General features: G+C 61.6%; 1 protein-coding gene across 3 annotated transcripts in view; it reads left to right on the forward strand.

Annotated features, from left to right (window-relative positions):
• Window positions 1-823: 823 nt before the first annotated feature.
• SRCIN1 (SRC kinase signaling inhibitor 1) overlaps window positions 824-22,460 on the forward strand; it is a 76,244-nt gene continuing 54,607 nt past the window's right edge. Inside the window, exons 1-2 of one of the 3 annotated variants that reach the window (XR_010425241.1) lie at window positions 824-1,261; window positions 11,549-11,611. The gene's annotated coding sequence lies outside the window, so the exon portion shown is untranslated. The remainder of the gene's footprint in view (window positions 1,262-11,548; window positions 11,612-22,460) is intronic. The other 2 variants (XR_010425242.1, XR_010425240.1) reach the window with 2 other exon arrangements.

Below are 22,460 nucleotides of genomic sequence, written 5' to 3' on the forward strand. Positions count from 1 at the left end.
CCCGGCGCGGAGGGAAGGGAGGGGGAAAGCCCTGACCCCTCCTCGCTGGTCCTGGGAAACGTCACGACTCAAAACCCTCTTATTTATTGTGTGTTTTTTCCCTGCTCTTCTCCCCCCCTCCCCTTTTCTCCCTGTTGGGCCCGGGGTTGGTTTCTCTCGGCGAGGAGGTGCCCGCCGGGGGCAGGTGCCAGCAGGGCACCTCTGGGTGCCCGTCACACGGGGGGGATGTTCTCCCCTGGACCACGAGAGCCTTTGGGTGTGTCCCTGCCACGGTGGGCACCGAGGGCTGAGCCCCCTGTCACCGGGCCCCCACCGCGGTGGGCACTGCCAGGCAGGAGCTGAGCCCCCCGTCACAGCGACCCCACCACGGTGGGCACCGCTGTCAGGGGCTGCCCCTGGGCACAGCTGCCCCGGTGCCACCTTTGCTCTGCTGCAGAGGGTATCTCGGGAATTCCTGGGAATACGGACAGGCCGTGTCACCCCGTCCGCTGGGAGCTGCCGGTCCCGCCCGGCCGGGAGCAGCCAAGGCTCAGCCCGGCAGCTTTTCCACCCCTATTTTTGCTTCTTTTCCCCCAGAAGCAACACGTCTGCCCGGGCAGGACCCTGGCGCGGTGCCACCCGGCAGCGGCACAGACGCTGTTCCACCGCCAGCTCTGCGGTGCCGGGGCGGGTCCCGCCGGCCCAGGTGACCCCGGCGAGGGTCCCTTCCAACCTAGAACCATCCGGCGCTTCCCAATATCCTGTCTCCCGCTCGCTCCTCCCTCCCCATCACCTGTGCCCTCCCCTGGGCCCGGCTGCCTCTTCCGCCGGCAGCAGGTGACGGCCCCCGGTGACAAGAAGGTGCCACCCGAGGATCGCTGCCGGCCCCGGGGGCTGCGCCGCCCTATCACCGGCTAAAACGTAGGGGGCCTTTAAGAGGGAGCGGAGAGAGAGAGAGAGAGGGGGAGCCGTCTCCCCGCACATTAATCTATCATGAGCTAATGTGTTTTTCCCATTTGTTCCTTTGTAGAGCGCGGAGCTGCGCGTTCCCCCCCCCCGCACACACACACGCGCGCTCCCGCTCCCGCCGCCGGATCCCAGCGCTCGGCTGGGCCCGAGCCCCTTCTCCGGGAGGAAAAAAAAAAAACCAAAAAAAAAAAAAGGAAAGGAAAAAAAAAAAAACCCAAACCCACCACAGCGCGAGCGGAGGCCAGCAGAAATGGGGAATACACCCTCTCAAGGCATGTCACTCTCACTATGTGCATCCATTCTTAAGTAGCAGGTATTTTTTTTATTCGTGTGGTTTTTTTGCCTTCCTCCTCTTCCTCCCCCCCCCTCCCCCTTCCTCCCATGTCGCCGGGGGGGGCAGCGGTGATGATGCTCGGGGGGGGGGGGGGAAAGGGGGGAGAATTGGGGGGAAAAAAGAAAAAAAATCATTGCTCCCGGCGTTGGAGTTTTGGTGGCTGGGGGGTGACACCCAGGAAGGGGGTGTGAGGGGTGGTGGCGCTGCGGGGTGGGGGGGTCTGTGTCAGGCACTGGGATGTGGTGACAAACCAGGGGCTGGGGGTGCTGGGGGTGCTGAGGTGGTGCCGGTGGTGATGCTGCTTTTTGGGGTTGTTTGTTGTCGGGGGGGGCGGCTCCGAAGGGACAAAGTAGCCGGAGAACCGCTGTCCTAGAAACGGGGGAGCGCCGGGGGTCTGGGGGGCGGGGGCTCGCCGGGGGGCTCGGAGGAATCGCTGATTGTGCCCATGGCTCTCTGATTGTGCCCATGGCTCTCTGATTGTGCCCATGGCTCGCTGACCGTGCCCATGGCTCGCTGACCGTGCCCATGGCTCTCTGACTGTGCCCATGGCTCTCTGATTGTGCCCATGGCTCGCTGATTGTGCCCATGGCTGTTCCCGCTCCCTGCTCGCGGCGCTGGGCGTTAAATGGGATGTTTTGCTGACCGAGCCCGGCTGGTGCTGCCGGGCTCTGGATTTCCTTTCTCCAGGAGGCAGATGGGCGAGGAGGGAGGCTGTGGGCTCTCCCCTACCTGCTGCCTCCCCGCTTTCCTTCCCCCCCTCACCCTCTGCCGAGACACAAAGGGCAGGACGAGCCACAGGGCTGCAGGTCGCCCCTCGTGAGATATTTTCGGCATCCTTTGCGGGAGGAAAAAAAAAAAAAAAAAAAAAAATCTGGCGCATCCCGGGCTGGGCTGGGGCGTGGGGGGAGGCGGCGGGGAGGGAAACTTAAAATAACTCCGGAGGTTGCCCGCCCTGTGCCACGGCCCAGCTGCTCCCCGCGTGTTCGGGGGGCGAAGGGGAGCCCCCCCGGCGGGGTCTGATCCCCCCGCGGGAGCAGGGTGGGTGTGTGCGGGTGGGTGGGTGGGTGTGCACACGCGTGTGTGATGCAGCCGCCAGCGCTGCCCTGCCCCGTGCCAGCCCCCGGTGGGTGACGGGGACGCTGGCGGGGTTTTTCTGCCGTGGGTGGGGGTCCCTTTGTCTGCCCTCGCCGCGGGGAGCTCAGCCCTCGCCCCGCAGCCTCTCCCCTCTTTGTTCTCTCCCCGTTCGCCCGGGCTGTGCTCGCACAGGCTGGGGAGTGGCGATGCTTCGGCCCCCGCGTGTGCCCACCCACCCTCTGCTGCTGCCTCCTGGTGCCAGCCCCCAACTCCCAGGGAAGTTGGTCCTGGCTGGGCTGGGATCCGGGAATGCACCCTCGGGAGCTACGGCCCTTCCCAGGCGCCTCAGGGATGGCAGCGGGGGTCACATCCCGCCGCCTCCCGCTCAAGGATGGAGACGGAGGGGTCCCGCCTGGGGGGGCGGGGGTTCCTACGCTGCTTCCAGGCGGGGGGTTCAGCCCTTCCTATAGCTGGGTCAGTCCCAGGGCCCCCAGACTTGCTCCAGCACCTGGATCCTGGGGGTGGCAGGGGCTTTTCAGTCCCTCTGGTTGCTCCGTGGCTCTCACAGCTCTGCTGGGAAAGGGGTGGCCGCTGTGCAGACCCCCCTCCTCCCCCAGCGCATCCCGGGGTTCAGGGCAGTGTGTCCCCCCTCCCCCGAAGCTGCCTGAAGCCACACGGTCGCTGCAGCCCCAGCGGTGGCTCTTCCCTCATTTTAATGAGGAATGCATTTCCGATGTGCTAATTATCTCCCACCAGACTGCCCCCGACGCTGCCAGCGTTCACCCGCCTGTGGAAACGGCTCCGTGCTCCTGGCAGGAGCCCTGTCTGATCCCACAGGGAGCTGCCGGTGGGCTGTGACCCCCCCCTTGGGGGGCTGGGATGGCAGCGGGGAGAGGGTGAGCAGCCCCAGGCCCTGGCAGGGCTGTCACAGGGCCGGGGGCTTTGTACGAAGGGAGGTTTGGTCTTTGTCAGGAGTCGTTCCTCCCCTCCCAGCAGGGTGGGATTCTCACCCTGGTTGGTTTTTCATGAATTGTCCTCTTTGGGGTCTGGGAGATGCTCGTTCCCCTCCCGGGGAGGTGGGCTGGAATGGGAGAGGGTGGGGGGCACCCTGGATGGCTCTGGCTGAGAACTGGTGTGGGGATTGCACTGGACTGGGAGGTGGTGGGGTCACGCTGGGGGGGAGGGTTAATGTTGGTGCCAGGCTCAGCCCTGGTCCCCCACGCAGGAAAACCACATATCTCCCCCAAAATGCGTTTTTTCCCTCTATGGAAAGAGGGATAAAGGAATCTCTGCTGTGCTGGGGGTGGGTGTGTGCCCGGGTCATGAACCTGCTCCATCCTGGCTGGACACACGGGTGGGGAGGACACATTTCTCCCTCTCCCTCTCCATCCTTCCTTGCCTGCCCTGGTGGGAAACACCCACCCGTGCCTGCCTCGCCTTTCTTTTCCCTCCCTTCCCAACCTTTCCATGGGAACAGGGCGGCCCCGGGTGCCCTTGGCTCTTGCAGGGACCCGGCTCGGTGCTGCCTTGCCACCGTCCGGGGGCAAGAGAGACCCCCCCTGGCACGTCTGCAGGGCAGGAGGGGCAGAGCCGCCGGGGCAGGGTTTAATTAGAGCCATCGATCCTCCGCCTTGCCGAGCATCGATCCCCGCCGGGGCACACGGCGGCTGCCTCTGAGCCCCGGGGACACGCCCGGGACACGTGGGAGCCGTGTCCGTGTCCGTGTCCCATGGCAGGGAGCGTGGCCGGGGGGGTGGGAGCCGGGTCCCATGGCACAGGGAGCGTGGGAGCCGTGTCCCATGGCAGGGAGTGTGCCCGGGGGGGTGGGAGCTGTGTCCCATGGCACAGGGAGTGTGCCCGGGGGGGTGGGAGCATCCCCACCCAGCCAGGGTTGGTGTGCAGGGAAGGGGATGGGGATGGGGCCGGGCTGGCTGGGTCCTCTCGGGGGCAGAAGAGGAGGGGAAGGGATGTGGGAGCGAGTCCTGAGAAGGGCAACGGAGCTGGGGAAGGGGCTGAGGGAGCTGGGGGGGCTCAGCCTGGAGAAAAGGAGGCTCAGGGGGGACCTTCTGGCTCTGCAACCCCCTGACAGGAGGGGGGAGCCGGGGGGGGGGTCGGGCTCTGCTCCCAGGGAACAAGGGACAGGAGGTGAGGGAACGGCCTCAGGCTGTGCCAGGGGAGGGGCAGGTTGGACAGCAGGAGGAATTTCTTCCTGGAAGGGGTTGTTAAACGTTGGAAGGGGCTGCCCAGGGAGGTTTGGAGTCCCCACCCCTGGAGGTGTCCAGGGAAGGACTCAGTGGCACTCGGTGAGGATTGGGCACAGGTTGGACTCGATGGTCTTGGAGGGCTTTTCCAACTGCAATGATCCTGTGATCCTGGGTGTCCCCAGGGTGCTGAGGGCATGGACGAGCCCATCGAGGCTCCTGCTGTTGAGATTTCCTTTCCAAGCACGTTGGGGAGGAAAGAGGGAAGGCTGGAGGGGTGTTTTGGAGAGGCTCAAGGGGTGCACTGGGGTTTGGGAAGCCGTGGGGTGCAAATGGGGAGCAGGATGGGTGCTGTGCCGTGGTCCCTGCTCCTGGGAGGAATGAATTTTCCAACATTTTGCTCCATCCCTGGTGCTGGGGGTTCATCCCTGGTGCTGGATGTTGTGTCCCCGTGGTGGAGCAGCACTCCTATAATTTGCAATCTTTGCCTTGGAGGTGCTGGACCTCCAGCAAAGTGGCCTGAGGGGGGTCAGCACCCCCAGCCCTGGGGGGGCTGTGCTTGGGAAGGGCAGTGCTGGCTGGAGGGGAGGTACAAGAAGGATGGAGATTCCCGTGGCTGGGAAGTCCTTCCATGCCCAGCTCTTTCCCAGCAGCTGTGGGCAAGTTTTGGAATTTTACCTTTATTATTAAATCACCTTTGGGTGGGGGAGGTGAGAAACGGGGCTCTGAGTAACCTGCTCTAGTGGGAGGTGCCCCTGCCCATGGCAGGGGGTGGGAACTGGATGATCTTTAAGGTCCTTCCAGCCCAAATAATCCCGTGATTCTCCGGAATGCCCGGCCCAGACTCCCGGGGGTTGAGTGTGGAGGCTGCTCGGCCGAGCTTTGAGGAATTCTTGGATTCACAAAGCTTGAACAGCCCTGTTGGCACCACCTGGGGAGGCCTGAACCCCACGATGGGTCCGTGCCAGGGGGTCTCACCCCCCAGACCCCCCAGACAGGCTCCATCTCCCGCAGCCACATGGATTTGGGGAGGGCCCAGCTCAGCCCCACGAGGATTTTGGGCGTGTTGGCACCATCAGCTGTGCTCTCTGCCATCCAAGGGCCTCATTAACCCCCCTCCTGGCTGTGCCAGGCTGCAGGTGCACCGGGGCTCGAGGACTCTCTCAGCAAAGGAGCTTCAATGCCTGTTAAAAAATTACTGATTTGCTCCTCTCCGCCCGACGGGGATAATGAAACTTTGCTGTCAGCTGTTTTTATTTTTTCCCTCCCCCTGCACGGTTTCCACTTTCAGAATAAATGCAAATGATGGATTTTTAATTTATTTTTTTTTTTAAATTCATCTCCAACAGAAGGGCTGATGGAGAGGGCTGGGTGGGGGCGGGAGGAAGAGGAAGGGGGAGGGGGACGAACACTTATGGTTTGTTTGTGTTTTTGCCCCCTCTGCTGAAATGTTCTGATTGCAGAAGGGAGATGATGCATTTGGGCTCCTAGAACAGCTAAATAGCTCCAGGCTGGGAAATGTAGCATCTGCATTCCAGCTCCAAACTGGGCACCAGTGCTCCAGCAGATCTGGGGAAGGGGAGTCAAGGAGCAGCTTCTCTTCCAGCCCCATCCCCGGGCTTGGGTCACTCCGTGGCGTGGAAGTGCTTGGAAAGGGACACCCAGAGAGGGACGGGGTGTGGCTGGAGGTGAGGCCTCCCTGGAGTGCAGCACTTCCCTGCTCCAGCCGAGCTCCTTGGCAGCCTTGGATGGTGTTGTCAGGTCTCCTGCACCTCGAGTTTATCTGTTTCAATCACAGCCCGTTAAAAGCCTCCGTGTTTCAGGAGCTGTCTGGATTTATGGCTCCCATCCCGCAGCCTGGGCTTCCTCCTGCCTTTCCCTGAGCTCTCACTCCAGGGCTGCAGCCCCATGGAATTCCATGGGTTGTCTCCCAGCCCCAGGGAATCCCACGGCTCAGATCCCACCTCCCTGCAGCCACCACGGTGGGAAAACAGCGTTTGGTTCCTGACCCGCCAGAATTTTCCCCGATCTTCCCTTTCCCCAAGCACCTGATGTTTTCCTTGTGAGCATCCTGGGACTCTGGGCATCCAAACCTTATGGTCAGTGGCTCTTGTTAATTGACTTAATTACCCGTGGGAGGCAGGGATGGCCGAGGTGGGGAAGGGATGCTGCAGCTCCCAGCTGGCCTCCCAGAGAGAAGGGCTGGAGAAGTGGCTGCGGCATCTGCTCTGGGTTTTGTGGGTTTTGTTTCAGTGGGATATTTTTGAGCTGAAACGAGACCGAGTGCAGGAGGATGGAGGTTTGGATCCTGTACCCAGCTGAGCTTGGAGGCAGCTGGCAGCTTGTTGTGGGAGCCAGGAGGGAGGAATGGAGAGCTGGGATGGGGTTTTGGGAGGATGCCTTTCCCAGTGTAGGTGCTTCACAAGCCCCGTGGGGAAGGCAGGGAGTGAGGGAGGCAAAAGAGATGAACACGGAGAGGGGAACACAGTGATGTGCAGGGAGGGAGAGCAGTTGGATCTCCAGCTCCAGCTGGATCCCAGGCAGGGCACCACAGGCCACGTGCATTCCTAAGGCACCGGCGTGTTCCACCAGCCAAATTCCCACAGAACTGGGGAGCTCAAAGCACCTGGATCTCGCCAGCCCGCAGTCAGCTCGTGGCACTTGCCCATCTCCAGAAGCTCCACAGTGATCCTGGTATTTTTGGATACATGGAGAAACCCCTGCTCCAACTGCCCAACATCAGCATTCCCGGGGGGCTCCAGTCACGCCGCTCTTCCCGAGCATCCCTTGGCTCCAGGGGCCAGAGCCAGGGCTTGCCATCCCAATCCCGATCCCAATCCCGATCCCATCCATCTGTCAGCGGCTCGGAGGCGAGTGGTGCAGCAAGAGGGTGTGAAACAACCACCTGTCAGTTGACTTTCCTGCTGCTTGGGGGAGCTTTGGCAAGGGCAGAGCCGGAGAGGAATAAATTCCCCTCTGCCGTGTTATTTGTGGGGATGCTGTCACGGCACTCAGGGGTTTTTATTTGGCTCGCTGGTTTTATGTTAATGAACCAGCTCTCCCTCTCTCTCTCTCTCTCTCTCTCTCTCTCCCCTGCACGCCGAAAAGAGGCAGGGAAAAAGTGTCACTTTGGATCTTCACGCATGGAAAAATACAGCCCCTCCCTCCCGCAATTAGAGCCGGATCTCCGGGAAGGAGCACCGGGAGGTGGCGGGGCTGGAGCCGCTCCCGCCCCGTGTCCCTCTCCCACCCTGCTCCGGCCAGCGCGTGCCTTTCCCGGCTTCCACATCCCCTTTGCAGCGACCTCCCAGACCCGATTCCCACATCCCAGGCACGGGAGCATTCCAAGCTGCTCTGCCGGGGCTGGATCTCGACAGGAGGGAGGAGGGCGGGGTGGCTCGGGGTGACACCGCCTCCTCCCCGGCGCTGCGGGGCTGCTTTGGATCGCTTCTTGCTTCCCAGATAATTTCCTGCTTCCCAGATTATTTTTGCCCCTGTGGAGCGTCTCCAGCTGGGAGGGAGCTCCAGCACCCCCGGCAGCCCTGGGGACCAGGACCCACGTCTGCGAGGGGCGGTGGGTGCGTGGAGGGGGGGTGAGGAGGAGCATGAGCTCGGTGTTGGCCAGATCCAGGTTGGCTCAGGGCTGTCGGGATCCGGGATCCAGGGGGGAAGCACAGAGGAGACGCAGTGGGAGCTGCAGGGCCGTGATCCTCCTCCATCCCCACCACGTTGGGGTCTGGCCGACCCCTTTAGAAGGGGGTGACAGGGCCATGGGGGTGTCACCTCGATGTCCCCCCCCTGCCACCAGAAGGCAGCGGGGTGGAGGCAGCGGGGTGGAGGCAGCGGGGTGGAGGCAGCGGGGTGGAGGCAGCGGGGTGGAGGCAGCAGGGAGGTGCAACAGGCAGCGCCGGCGGCGCCCGCGGCGCCGGGATCCGTCTCGTTTCGGGAGGATTAATGATTCCAGCATAATCTGAGGAACATTATATGGCTCATTAAAAACACATTGCCCGCACCAAACACGGCGGGGCCACGTGCTGCCAGCCCTGCCCGCTGCCCGCCCCGGGCCGGGCCCTGGCACCGCCAGGCTGGGGGGTGACGGTGAGGCCGAAGGCTGTGCTGGCCCCTGGGGTGCCCATCTGCCTCTCCTTCCTCTTCCAGCTGCTCTGGGAGCCCTCAGGGGCAGCCACTCAGCTCTTTTGGGGGTTTGGGGTGATGCCGAGGCGTGGGTGTGCCCTGGGGAGGGGACAGCAGTGCGCCCTCTGCCCTCTCCTCCCTCCGTGGCTCGTGGAGCTGCCAAGCCCTGGGTGAGAGCAGGAGGCTCCTGGGCACCTCTTGCCCGCTCCAGAGGGACCTGATCTCCAGGCCTGGCCGGGGTGAAGGGGTCTGGCAGTGCCCCTTCCCCCCCACCTGCTCCATTCCTCCCTCTCACTTCCCTCCTGCCTCCTCCTCTCTCTTGCCTTCGCCGCTTCCTTTCAACTCCCTCCGTGCTGGTGGGAATCAAAGGCAGGAGCAGGTTGGGATTTTCGGTCTTTCCGCTGCGCTGCGTGAAGAGCAGAGCCTCCAAAGGACACTCAAGGACACCCAGGCAGCTCCTTCCCTGCCCTCCTCCTCTCCCTGCCCTGCAGGAAGCAGGGAATCTGCCCCAGGGCTGCTCCCCCCGGGCTCCCAGCTCCATCCACAGCTCCATCCACAGCTCCATCCATGTTTTGTCCCTCCTGTGTGAACTGCTCGGGCTTGGAGGAGCGAAACAGCATCTTCTCCCCCCATGAGGTCCCTCAGGTGGGCACCAGGGCTCCTGTGCTGCTCCCTCGAGGCCTCCAGGAGGGTGCCAGAGCAAATAAAGGTCCCCATTCCTTCTGAATCCTGGGAATATGGGGGGCTTAGGGCAGGATGGCTTCGGCCTGGGTGCAGCCATGGTCTCCATGCTGGGATGTGGCGGGACCTTGAGCGAATTTTTGGCTGCCTCCTGACTTGGTATCTCAGCCAAAACAACTGCGGGGAGGTTGTGGTGCTCTGCAGATAATAATTAGCTCTTCCCAGCTGTCAGCCCCAGCTCTTTGTGACAGCAGGTCTCTTATCTCCCTTCCACACGTGGGGAAGCCAAGGTGCTCCCAGGGCAAGTCCTTGGCCCAGGGACAGGCAGGTGAAGCAGGGATGAAAACCAGGAGCCAGGATCTGCTGTGGGGGTCTCAGGGTTGGGCGGCTGCCAGCTGGAAACACCCCCAGCCTCCTCCTCCCCTCGAGGAAATCCTGAGGATGGGATCAGAGAGCTTGGTTCTCCACGGAAAGAGGAGCCACGTTTGGCCCCCTCCTTTCCCTGTTTCCACCAGAAAACCTGTGGTTTGTCACTCAGGCCTCAGGATGAGCCAGGGGAGAGGGAAGGACATTCCTGCAGGTTCGCTCCAGAGCGTTTCCCGGCGCGTTACAAAACGTGGCATAAATAATTAAACCCCCAATTACCAAAACAAAGGAACGAAGTGCATTTCGGAAGGATTTTCCACTCACATTTCGTGCTTTTTGTTCCCCTGCCGTGGCGCCTTTAAGATTATTTTACTCACACTGGGCGTGAAATCCCTTCCCGAAGCAGCAGCCTGTGGATCCACGCCCTGATCCGCAGGGATACAAGTGGCTGTGGAGCCTCAGCAGCGGCCAGGGGGCTTCACCTCCCCACCCAAAATCCCTCTGCTGGAGGCTGAGGGTGAAAACCCACCCAAATCCGGGGATAACAGGCCTTGGTGGAGCCTTGGGAGGGCTCTGAGCGTGGCACAGCAGAGATCCAGCAGCGCTCCCGGGGATGCTGAGCCCTTCAGCGCTGGTTTTTTGGGATTGCAGCCACGCAGGGGGTAGGAATGCCTTTCACCCCCCGTCCTCCCGGTTTTCTCCTCCTCTTTGCTGGGAAAGGGGGGCCCCACAGAGCCCCCCCAGCTGCCTGGTTTCACCCAGAGAGAAAACCCAGAGAGTTCTTCCCATGGAAGAAGTGACTCGGGGGTGAGGACACGAGGAGCAGAGCCAGGCTGGGGGTGAGGGGACAGATGTCCCAGATGTCCCAGATGTCCCGTGGCCGTGGGCGTGATGGATGAGCCGAGCTGGAGCAGCTTCTCCCTCCCTCTGGCAAAGAAAGGGATCCTTGTGGGCACCGAGGGCTGTGTCCCCCGCCAGCCCTGCCCTTGTCACCCCGCTCCTCCAGGCACAGGGGTGAGGAGAACACCACCCCATGTCCCTAAAAACAAAGGCTCGAGGCGGCTCTGGGCTGTTTTTCTGGGATCCAGCCGGTGCAGGGGGATGTTTGGGGGTCTGGGCAGAGGGGGGGTGAGCCCTGTGCAGCCCCTCTTCCCTCCCCACGTCCCCCCATCCCTGCTGTTGGCACCGGAGGGACAACATCTCCCTCGTGGGGACGTGGCAGGGAGTGTGAGGGGGTTCAAGCCCCCGAGCTGGGGTGGGAAGGGGAGTTTGGTGCCGAGGTTTTGGAGCTGCTGTTGCCCCCCTGGGAGCTGGCAGGACCCCGGGACGGGCTGTGCTGGGGCACAACCTGGGGCACAACGAGGCCGTGCAGCTTCGCTCGGGATCAAAAGGTCCAGTTTGTGCATTCTGGAGAAAAACCCCCACAATAAATCCACACACTCTGATCCTTGCCCGACAGACACCCACCCGGGGCTGGAGGCTGAGCCCCACCACAGGAGTGGGGTGTTTTGGGGGCCGTGTGTGGGATGTTCCCCTCCCTACACGCGGGAACAAACCCCCAGTGTGTGGGGTTGTTGTGTCCATGGGGCAGAGGAGGGGCTGCCCCTCTGGGGGGGGCACAGCCCTGCTCCCCATCGCTGTCCACGCCGTGTTTCTCTCTCAGATCCCTCCCGCTGCTGCTCTTTTGTTTCAGATTTATGATTTGTTTGCTTGCTCTTGATTTATTTGTTTATTCCCCTCCATCCCCGGCAAACGCTCCCACCTGGACCGCGTTCATTCATGAATCTCCTCCTTTCCTGTCCCTAACCAGGGCTCGATGGGATTGCAGGAGGGAAGAAGCCAGGACTCTGTTCCCTTTGTTTAAAGTCTCCAGGTCAGTACCGGGGCCGGGGGCCGGCAGGGTCCTTCCCCCCCACCCTGCTTGTTTCATGTTTGATGTTCGCTCCCTCCCCGACCCTCTCCCACGGGCAGGGGCCGTGCCGGGCGAGGGCAGCACCTGTAGCTCGTTGGGGTTTTTTCGGGGTGTTTATAGGACGGTGCTGCCTGGTTTCTGCTTTGCATCGAAGCCTCAGCTCCCGCCCTCCTCGCAGGAAGGGGATGGGTTTGTGGAGTTTTTTCCCCGGAGGGGTTCCCGGTGCTCCTGGAAGGATCGGCTGCCTCTCCACCAAATGGAGTTTGCGAGGTTTGAGGTTTTCCTCGTTGCGTTTGGGGAGGAAAAACCTTCCACAGGGAGATGTTGGCCCTCTGGGGGTGAGGTGGAGAGGCAGGTGCCTTCCCCAGGAGCTGCCTCTGGAAGCGTGGCTGGCTTAGGGAAGCTGTGAGAGGGGAAGTGTGGTGGAATCTGTTCAGCAGCAGCTCCTGCTGGGTCTGTCATGACAATAGAATTTATTTCGGTGGCATCTGTCGGCCTCTAATGGGCTGGGTGTTCCCATTGCCAGGGATTGCTCTGGAGTCTCTGGAAAGACTTCAGCAGTTCCTCTTGGGGAGGCTGAGGAGTTCACCAGAGCCCTGTCACTCAGGGCAGCAGCTCCCAGATAAAATAATCCCGAGAGGAGCAGCAGTGGCACCAGTCAGTCCTGATCCAGGTGATCAGGAAACAACCTGCCTTCAGGAAAACCTCCTTTTCCTCTGCGTTCCTCTGCATCCGTGTTCTCCAGGAGCCCATCCCAAAGCCATTCCCTGATCCAGGTGATCAGGAAACAACCTGCCTTCAGAAAAACCTCCTGTTCCTCTCCATCTGTGTTCTCCAGGAGCCCATCCCGTAGCATTCCCTAGGGCTGGGAGCTGCAGGCATCCTGGAGGGCCATCAGCCTGCACCATCCCACTGCCTCCTGCTTCAGGCTGATTTCTCTGGGAATTTGGTGGCCTCCTGCCCTGGAGCAGGTCGACTTCCAGGGCTGGTGCCAGCTGGAAGCTGAGGGGAGCAGCACCAGTGTCTGTCCGTCCTGAGGGACGCCGTGGCTGTCAGGCAGCTGCAATCCCAGCTCAGGCAGGGAGGAAAACCCAGAGGTGGAGGAAACCACCAAGCTTGTAATAGGTGGGGTGTCCCAGCCCTCCTGACACGAGACCCTGCTCGGTGGAAAGCCAAGGCACTGGAACAGCGCTCTGGAATTTAATTGCCCTTCCTGCAGCTGTAACGAGCACATCGTCCCCAGACGGGAGTGGGGGAGCAGGATGGAGGCACAGGCCGTGCATCCATGGGGGGATCTGCCCCCAGCTCTGTTCCAGCTCCTTTGCTGTCCCAGAATGACACGTGCAGTGGGTGTGTGCACGTTTGCCCCCCAAGCTGGAGAGCACATTGTGGAGAGCACATTGCACGGCTGCTCCCGTGGGCCCACGTGGGAAGGAAGGTTTGGAGTCTTGTGCTGGTGGCTCTGGCTCCTGTCGCTCTCCCCGGGAGCTGGGAGTCTGGCAGCACTGGTGGTTCCATCACTGGTGTTCACTGGGAGCTCTGCAGGTCCTGCTGATGCTGAATCAGCTTGTGGGCACCAAGGTCTGTGTCCCCCACCGGCCCTGCCCTTGTCACCCTGCTCCTCCAGGCACGGGGGTGAGGAGAACACCACCCCACCTCCCTAAAAACAAAGGCTCAAGGCGGCTCTGGGCTGGTTTTTGGGATCCAGGCACCACCTGGGCTCAGCCAGTGCAGGGGGGGAAGTTTGGGGGGTCTGGAGAGAGGGGGGGTGAGCCCTGTGCAGCCCCTCTTCCCTCCCCAAATCCCCCCACATTCCCCACGCTGGTGGGGAAAGCAGCCTAATGGTGATGCTTTTTTTGGGGAATTCAGGTCATTGAATGGATCAGGCAGCACCTGGAGGTGTTAAAACCAGCACAAGTAGGAAGGTAGAGGGGAGGGGGTGAAGGTCATGGGTAGGATCTGTGGGAATTGTTGGGCTTGTGGGATCTTCTCAGAGCAGAAGAGACCCTTCTGATCACCCCTTTGACCCCAGCGAGCCGGAGGCTGTGAGGTCTCAGCAGCAGCTCCTGCGTCGTGACCGTCAGTCCCGAGCGGGCGTTTATCTTCCCAAAGGATGCTCTGCCTCGGTTCAGGGGTGGGAACGATGGAGAAACCCCCTGCCTGGCCCCGTTCAGCACGTTTGCTGTCTCTTGTCTGCCTTTCTGACGCTGCAGCTTCCAGCTCCCGGGTCCTGTCCTGCCTCTGTCTGAACAAGATTAAAGAGGCGCCGCGCTCGGGAGCGGCGTCCTCGTGGAGGTGAACGCACAGCCGGCTGTAAGGTCACCGTGCAGCCGTGTAATGATGCCACTTAATGAGCTTGTCTCCCTGCAGAAAAGGTGGCTTTGACCTCCCTGAAGGGTTGCAAACACCTGCTCAGACTGACAGACCCGCAGCTCGGCGACGGAAAGCGGCGCCGCTCTTTGATCCCGCCTCGGGTTCCGGCGGGGATGTGGCTCGGAGAGGCTCTGGAGGCACCCAGGAAGGGTTTTGAGGTGTCTTGGCGGTGTGGAGGCTTGGCTTTTGTTCCCAAAGTCTTGTTGAAAGTCAACAGGATGCAGCAGGGACTTGTGAGGAGGAGCTGGGGGGAAGGAAAGGATCGTCCATGACGGGGCTGAGCCGGGGAGTTCCGTGTACCCGGAATGTTTGGGATGCTTGGCTTGTTGTTGGCCCAGGTGAAGGGGCAGTAGCCACAGGCAGGAGAAATACTGGCCCATACAGAGCAGAGGACAAGGTTTCCCAGCTGCCATGGTGTCCCTTGGGATATGGGGAGGGGTTGTCCCCATCCACCAGTTCCCGCTCTCCTCTCCCCTTCCCAGAGCTCCCCAAGCCAGGACACTGAACCAGCCCCTGCTGCCTCAGTCCTCCTCCCTGTCAGGCAGCCCAGGGAGGAATAATTCACAGAGTCAACAGCTTTTTAATATCTCTGTGCTTCAAGACAACTTCCAGTGCACTCCTTTGCCTTTTAATTAAAATTATTGCTTCTCCCCTCACGTGCATCTTCCTCCCCCCCTGCCAAAAACCAGCCAACAACCAGCCTGCCTCCTCCTCCTCCTCCTCCTCCTCCTCCTCCCTGGTGCTGTTTGAGCTTTCCAACCATGGACTCTCCTGGGCTGGAGCCTCGTTGGCTCCTGTCCCTCGTTGCCACTCGGCCACAGCTCTTTCCTGCCCGATTTATTAAAAGTGATGGAAACAGATGCTCCAGGACCCTTCCCTGGTGTAAACGGGGGCGGCTCCGCGGGTGATTTACGCCAGGGGAAGGTCTGGCTCGCTGCTCCAGTGGCTGGGTGGCACGGCAGGACCATGGGCTGGTGGGCACGGGGGGCAGGCGCCTGTTCTTCCCCCAGGGCAGTGCCAGAGCAGCACTGCCCGGATCCACGGGCTGCCTTTCCAGCAGACCTGGAGAGGGCTGGGGCCGGTGGGCTGAGCCCCCCGTGTGCCAGTGGATGCACAGGCAGTGCCCAGAGAGCCCCAAAGCAGAGGTGGGAGCGGGTGGGGGAGGCTCTGAGCCCCCTCCCGGGCTCCCCGCGGGGCTCCTGCAGCTCCCGCTGCAGCTCCAGACGTGTCAGCGCCGGCGCTGTGCCTGTAATTACTGTGTGATGTGCCGGAATTAGCCCGGGAGCCGAGGAGTTCGGTGCAGGCGTGAGTGTCCTTGGCTGCCTGCGGGGGGTTTAGCGAGTGCGAGGCCGTGGGCAGAGCGGAGCCTTCCATCCCCTCCCGGGCTCGGCTTTCCCCCTCTGCTGCTGGGGAAGGACGGGAGAGCAGCGGGGGCACCCCCGCTCCTGGGGTTTGGGGGGGTGGAGAGAGGCTCCAGGGTGTCGGGGGCGGCTGTTGCGTGGAATTGTGGAATCACAGAGTGCTTTGGGCTGGAGGGGACCTTAAAACTCATCCAGTTCCACCAGGGACACCTTCCACTAGCCCAGGTTGCTCCAACCCCCCCTGTTTCATCAGGTGAGACCCCAATTCCACACCCTCAGGGTGAGGCTGAGCTGGGCAGCACCCACATCCCTCCCTCTTCCCAGAACTCCTCCCAAACCACAGGGCTGAGCTTCCCCGTCCTCCAAACCCCATCTGAGCTCCCCAAAAGCGTTTTGTCGGCGCAAACCCCTGTTTTGGAGCCACACGACGCCCCCAGGAGGGCTGCACAGGCTGGAGCATCCCTCGGCTCCAGGCAGATCTGTCCAACCCCCTCATCTCCTGCTTCCCTCGCCCGTTTTTTTCCCACTTTTCTGGTTCCTCAGCTCCCCGTCCGTGGCTCTGTGTAAGCCACGACTCCCCCCAGCCTGTGCCAAGGTATTAAAAAGCCTTTATCGTAGTCCAGGGCCTGTAATTCACAGCACAAGAACCAATAAATAGGAATGATTCAGAATCATTTAGCAGCTTCTGCTCAGGAAGAGCGAGACCAGGACCTCAATTAAGCTATTTGTAAATTGTTAATTTAAGCATTTCACTCAGATGCCTTAAATTGTTCCCTCCTGCAGTTTACAAATGGGTAAAGAGCACAGAAATATAACTGGAGCGGTGGGGAAATGCCATTTAGTTGCTGTTTTTGGCAGTGGTAATAGCACTGTAGCTAACAGAGCTTTGATTTAAATCAGAGTAAACCAGGGCTGCCTCGAAAGGAGGATCAACCCCGGGAGCAGAGGTGCCCAGGTGAGGAGGGTGGGGGTGTTGAGGGTGGATCTGGGAGCTGCCAAAGTGCCAGGGGAGCCCTGGGATCTGAGTCCCTGTGCAAGGGATGCTCCCTGTGGGTTTTTTTTTCCCCTGTGCCCTGTGAAATAATTGTTAAACCTGGAGGAAATATAGGAAATATCTAGGGTTTTGGGTTTTTTTTTAAGCCAGGGGATGGTTTCCCTTCTGGCCAGGTGAGGTTTGGCTCTCCAGGTGGGTGAACAGCAGCATCCCTGGGGGGTCTGGGTGGGTGCAGCTCCCAGGGGTTGGTGTGACCCCCCTTCCCCCCCCAATTTCCCCCCTCCTGCAGATTTGCTCAAAGCACAAGACATGGAGGGTCTGGCAGCGGCACAGCTCATCGATGCCAAAAGGATTTAGGAGCCCTGAAGGTCTTCCATGGCACTTGGGAATTCTGCCCTCACCGAAGGGAGCAGGGAAGCCGTGGCTGCCCCACCCTGGGAGCGTCCCAGGCCAGGCTGGACAGAGCTTGGGCAACCTGGGCTGGTGGAAGGTGTCCATGGCAGGGGGTGGGACTGGATGAGCTTTAAGGTCCCTCCCAACCCCAACTATTTTGGGATTCTTTCTGTGATTTGAGGCTCCGGGAGGAGGAGGGGCCTCGTGCCCCCAAACCCCAGCGCTGCCCTTGCCGAGGCTTTGCCTCTGCAGAGCTAAAACTGGGAGCTCCTTCCAGGGCCCTGGACCAGGACCTGCACCAGCTGCTGCTCCTGGAACGTGTCCCCTCACGTCTCCTGGCTCGGTGGTGGATGTTTGAACTCAGAACCGGGCGCTTTTCCTGCGCCCCCCCAGGTGTGGCGGGGTGAGAAATGGCTCTGATTAGAATTTAGAAGACGGTCAAATGCAGCGAAACAAAGAACTTTATTAACAGCGCTCTGGGTGCACGAACTCGTGACCTGGTCCGAGCACCCCGCCCTTTGTGGGGTCCTTCCTGTACCTTCTTGGTTACCACAGCGGGGTTGGATCAAGGGTTGGGCTTGATAATCTCGGAGGTCTCTTCCATCCCGGCTGATTCTATGATTCTATGATTCTATGAGCTGTTAAATATTCCACAGGTGACAGGTATTTTACCTTAAAAGGTGATTTTTCGAACTCAGGAGGGGGTGTCACCCTCCCTCCTGATGGATTGATGACCCTCTGTGCATGCACAGAGGGGTCTCTCTGCACACCAAGGCCGGCCAGGTGGTGGCCAGGTGGCTCAGAGGGTGGCCATGTGGCCAGGGCTGTATTTTTCCATTTTTCCATTTTCCCCTATCCCGACTGAAATGGGGGCCTTTCACCTTCCAGCCTCCACGAGGCGCCTGAAGAAACCCTGGAGTTAAAATGAAAGGACAGAAAATCCCGCTGCCCTCTGCTTTCCACAGAAATTCACAAACCCAGACGATTTATTCCTCACGGCCGGGATGAGGCTCCGCTCCCGCCGCGGAGAGCGGGATTTGGTGCGGCTGTGCCGAGCAAGTGAGCAAAGGCAGAGGGTGCCGGAGCGTGGTGGGAGCAGAAGGACTTGGTGCGGTGCCACGGCGCCGGGTGGGAGCCGGTGGGCGCGGCGGGCGCCAGCCGGGCCCCGGAGGTGTCGCCGGGGACGCCGTGCCAGGCACCGCTCGGGTTGTGCAGTTTTGGGGAACAAACTCTCGCCTCCCGGCTCCTCCAGGCGGGGTTTTGGTTTCCTCACCAGCTGGGGAGCAGAGCCCCATCCCCAGAGGGTGCCGGGGCGGCCACGGGAACAGCTTGGGCTGCGATGGAGCCGAGCTCTGCCGCGCCGGCTCCCGTGGGAGGCTGGCGGGGCCCTGCGGGTGCCAAATCCTCCCCTGGGCTCCACCTGCCACCCTTGGCAGGTCCCGTCTGGGCTCTGTGACGGGCCCTGCCAGCGCTCCGGGTGCTGCCAGCCTCAGCAGATGTTCCCTGCAGCCACGTGGCGCCGGTTCCTCTCCCGCAGATCCGCAGGCTGAGCCATCCTGGGAGCTGCTGCCTCCACACCTCCGGGTTCTCGCTGGGCTCTGAGAGAGTTTTTTTGTGACTTGAGAACTCACCAGGCATCAGTTGGCTGGGTTTGATAAGGAACTGCACTTCCTGGCCCTTCAGCTGTGACATGCACCGAGCCCTGTGCTGCCAGAGGGTCTTCCGTGAGTTTCTTTTTTTGCCCCATCTGGTTTCCTCCCGTTTCTGAGAGCGGCACATCCAATCCGTCTGCTGGCACGGTGCCCTCACCTGCCCCTGGAACGGGAAAGGCCTTTCTGTCTGCCCAGCTCCAAGCTGCCCCACGCCCCCATCGTGCCTGGGTGAGGGTCTTTTTCCCACTTGTGGCATCCCAAGGGTTGGGATAAGGTCTGCTCTGAGCAGCCTGACCCGCAGTCACCGCTCCCACAGCCACAGGCTGTCCCACCCTCCGGTTTGGGCAGAGCTCCTGTCTTGCCGTGGGTTTTCCTGGCACAGTGATGGGCATTGTTGTGTGAGGAGGGGGAATTTGGGCGTGAAAAGTGCTTCCTGATGAGACACTGATTTCCCATCAGGAGCTCGGTGTTGTCCTGGGGCGGACGCTGCAGTAGAGGCTCCTTCTCCAGCCACCTCCTGCTTCCAGTGCCTGGGTACAGCAAGGAAATGCTGTGTGTCTGTCTGTGCCCAGGCTGTGTGTCTGTCTGTGCCCAGGCTGTGTGTCTGTCTGTGCCCAGGCTCAGAGGGCGGGCAGAGCGACTGCTGCAGGAAATGCTCAAATCCCCAGTGCCACTGGGAGTGGGGCACATCCATTCCCAGCGTCCCACCCCAGGGCCTGCGGGCCATGTCGGGCACAGGCAGATCAAACCACCTGCAGCCTGGCTGAGTTCTGGCAGTACTTTCAGTGCCAGCCCACTCCTGGCTAACTCCTCTTTTCCTCTGGGGCATCCCTGGCTGCTTGGCGTGGCAGATCCCTGATCCCCCTCCCAGCATCCCCCTCCCAGGAGCAGAGCTCTCCGTCTGTCCCCGCTATCGTGTCCTTGGAACGAGGCACAATAGACCCTCTGTGCGTGTGTGAGGGCACCACATGTGTGAATATTGCTGTATAGACTGCGTGTGCCGCCCCGGGGGAGCGACACAAAGCTGTGCTGTCTGTCCCAGCCCCGGGAAGGCGGCTGAATTCCCGCTCCCTGAGTGTCCCACTGTTCGGATCCCAACCGCCGCGATCGGCGCCGGGGCAGAGCCAGGGCTCATTGTGCTGGGGGCTGTACACGGGCATTGTGAGGAGCAGTCGTGGCTCTGAGGAGTTTATAGATTGACAAGAACGTGGGGGAACTGGCTGGTGTGTGGAGGAGAGAGCGCTGCTCTTCCCAGGACCCGGTGCCAGCGACTGGAGAGCGGGCACGGAGCCGGGAGCAGGGCGTCCTTCTCCCCCGCGGGCACATTTCGGGGCTGGTGCTGTCTGGAAGCAGCTCCTTGGGAGCTGCTGAGAGCAAAAGCATGTCTGGTGTTGCAGGTGTAAATGCAGATCTCACCCCGACGGGTGGGAGCTGCTTTTCCCAGCCTCTCCCTGGGAATTGCCTCATGGACACGCAGCGTGTCCCGGCCCTGGTGAGGGTGAGGTGTCACCCACCGGTGGGGGTTGTGTGTGCTCTCGGGTGGTTCTTGTCACCACCCTGCCAGCTCAGGGTTGAGCCGCAGGCAAGTCGTGGCCTTGGGAAGGCCCAAAGTGGGAAAACTTCCCCCCGGATTTAAAAAGAGGCTTTTGCCTCTGTTACTGAGCGTATTTAGGTGGGTTTTCAGGGTGCAAGTGATGGTCTCCCTTCCCGCTGTGACGGCAGGACCCTGCTGGGATCTGTCTGGGCGATTGTCCGTGGTGTTGGCACAGCAGTGCCAGGTGACTCTGGTGGCACCTTGGGTGGTGCCTGGCACCCGCTGTCGCTGCGGTGAGGGAGGTGCTGGAAGTGTCCTGGTGTAAACCTGGGGGCTCGGAGCCCCCTTTGGCTCCTGCCCCAATCCTGCGGCAGCTCCATTCCCTGTGAATTGGGGGACAGGGACAGGGACAGGCGCTGCTCTGCCCCCCGGGCCCTGGGGACCGTCAGTGCCGCGGGTGTGGCAGCTCGGAATCTGCAGGCGGGCGCTTCCAGCGGCTCTTCAGCCACAATAGAGGCAATTTACCCCTCATCAGCAGAGCAATCAGAATTAAAAGGTCACCCCATCCTCCGGCCCTCCCCGCAGCGGGACTGCGGGAGGGAGCGAGCCAGGTTCCAGGGATCAGCGGGAAGGACAATTAATCCTTGCTGCCGGCGGTAACCCTGTTTGTCTTCCAGCATTTTCCTCCACACTCCTCAAGCCCCCGAATCTCCACCTTCAGCTCCGTGAGCCCTGTGCCGTTCCTGTGGCAGGGAGCCCGGAGCATCTTCCCTGGAGCTCCAGGTCCTGGCCCTCAGGAGGGCTGGACAAGCTTCCCAGCCCTGCCACTGACCTGCTGCTTGTCCTTGGTCGTGTTTCTTCACCCATTTGCTGCCCTGTGTTGACTCAAAGCTTTTTGGAGCAACTCCTGCACAGTGGGCACAGCCAGTGCACGTAGCACTCAGGTAATATTGTCACAATATATAAATGTGGAGGGAAAGGAGCCCTTGGCCCCAAACTAAGGGAGAGAGGGGTAAAAAAGGCCCCCTCTGCGTGTTCGGGGTGCAGGAACAGGCTCAGCTCTCTCCAGAAGCGCTCAGCAAAGAGGAGAATGAATTTTTGGGAGGGTTTGTCATGGCAGAGCGTGTCATGAATGTGCCTGTGCCAGCCGTGACTCATGGCTGCGGCTGTTAGGGAGCCTGGAAGGGCTCCAGCAGGGAGATCTGGCCTCCAGAGTTTCTCCCTCCTTGCCCTGCCAACTGCTGGGCCCCGAGCCAGGAGCGCTCCTGGCCCTGCTCCGCCCGTGCCTCAGTTTCCCCGGAGCGAAATGGGGGCAAAGCCAAGCTGTGGGGCTCTGCTGGGGGGGGTTCCTGGGCTCCCAGCTCTTCCCCCCCGGGGCTCTCTGGGCTGTGGTGCCAAGGCTTGAGGGGCTGTGAGTCCATGAGGGAGCTGTGGCCGGGGAGGGCTCTGGGAAGCTTCGGGAAGGGTCACTCCGAGCCCTGCCAGACCCACCCAGCAGTGGGGTGTGACCTGACCCGGCTGAGCTCCGGATCCAGGGCCATGTCCTGGGGACAAGCCTTGGCAGCGAGGCTCTCCTGGGAGGCAGATCCTGGTTTTCCCTCTCCCGAGCTCCCTCGGGGAGGGAGCAGCTGACAGCACAGGACTGGGGGTGTCCGTGCCCGGGGCTGGGCAGCTCGGTGACATCAGGCTCTGGTGCCTTGGACCCTCCAGGCTCGCTCCTGGGCGTGCTGGGATCGCGGGGAAGAGCTCCTGGAGTGGCACTGGCAGCCTGTGGGCACTGGCAGCTCGTGGCACGCCCCTGGCAGCCCTGCCTGGGCAGGGCAGGGAGGGCAGCGCGACAATCTGCCCGCGCCGCTGGCAGTGCCCGGCCCGGCGCTGGCTGCCCGCCCATGTGATGTGTTTGAGGGGGCACGCTGACATTTCCCAGGGGATAGGGAAAGAAAAAAAAAACAAACCAGAGACCCGCAGGGAGCTCTGAGTCAGAAGAGAGATCAGAGAGCAGGAGTCGTCCGCGCGGAGCGGAGGGATAAACCCGGGGAAGGGGGGGAAAGTTGTCGGGGCAGGGAGAGGATGTGAGGGAAAGCGCCGGCTCGGAGCCGGGAGGATGCGATGGGCGCCGGCAGAGGAGTGGTGGTGGCAGGGAGCGATGACGGCCATGGAGACGGGCCTGGGAGCCCCTCGCTAGAGCAGGGACGGGAGGGGGCATCGCTCGGGAGCTCCGGCGCCCACCCGGCACCGCCGCGGCTCCGCTTCCCGGCGCGCAGGACCCGGCGGTGGATGCGAGGTGACAGTCGCTGAGCGCCGAGCGAGGTCGGAGCCGCGAGATAAGGTCGGTAACAACCCACCCACTGCTCACTTGGGCTGCGCGGCGCGTGTTTAATAACGACCCGGCCCCGTATTTAATTAACATAAACAGCCAACGCAACCCGAGCCGTCTCCTCAGATTCGACTTGACGGGGACGCCGCCGCGTCGCTTTAAATGCCAAGTGATTAGCAAAAAACC

Source organism: Pseudopipra pipra, chromosome 26, assembly GCF_036250125.1.
Source record: "Pseudopipra pipra isolate bDixPip1 chromosome 26, bDixPip1.hap1, whole genome shotgun sequence".
Lineage (NCBI taxonomy): Eukaryota > Metazoa > Chordata > Aves > Passeriformes > Pipridae > Pseudopipra > Pseudopipra pipra.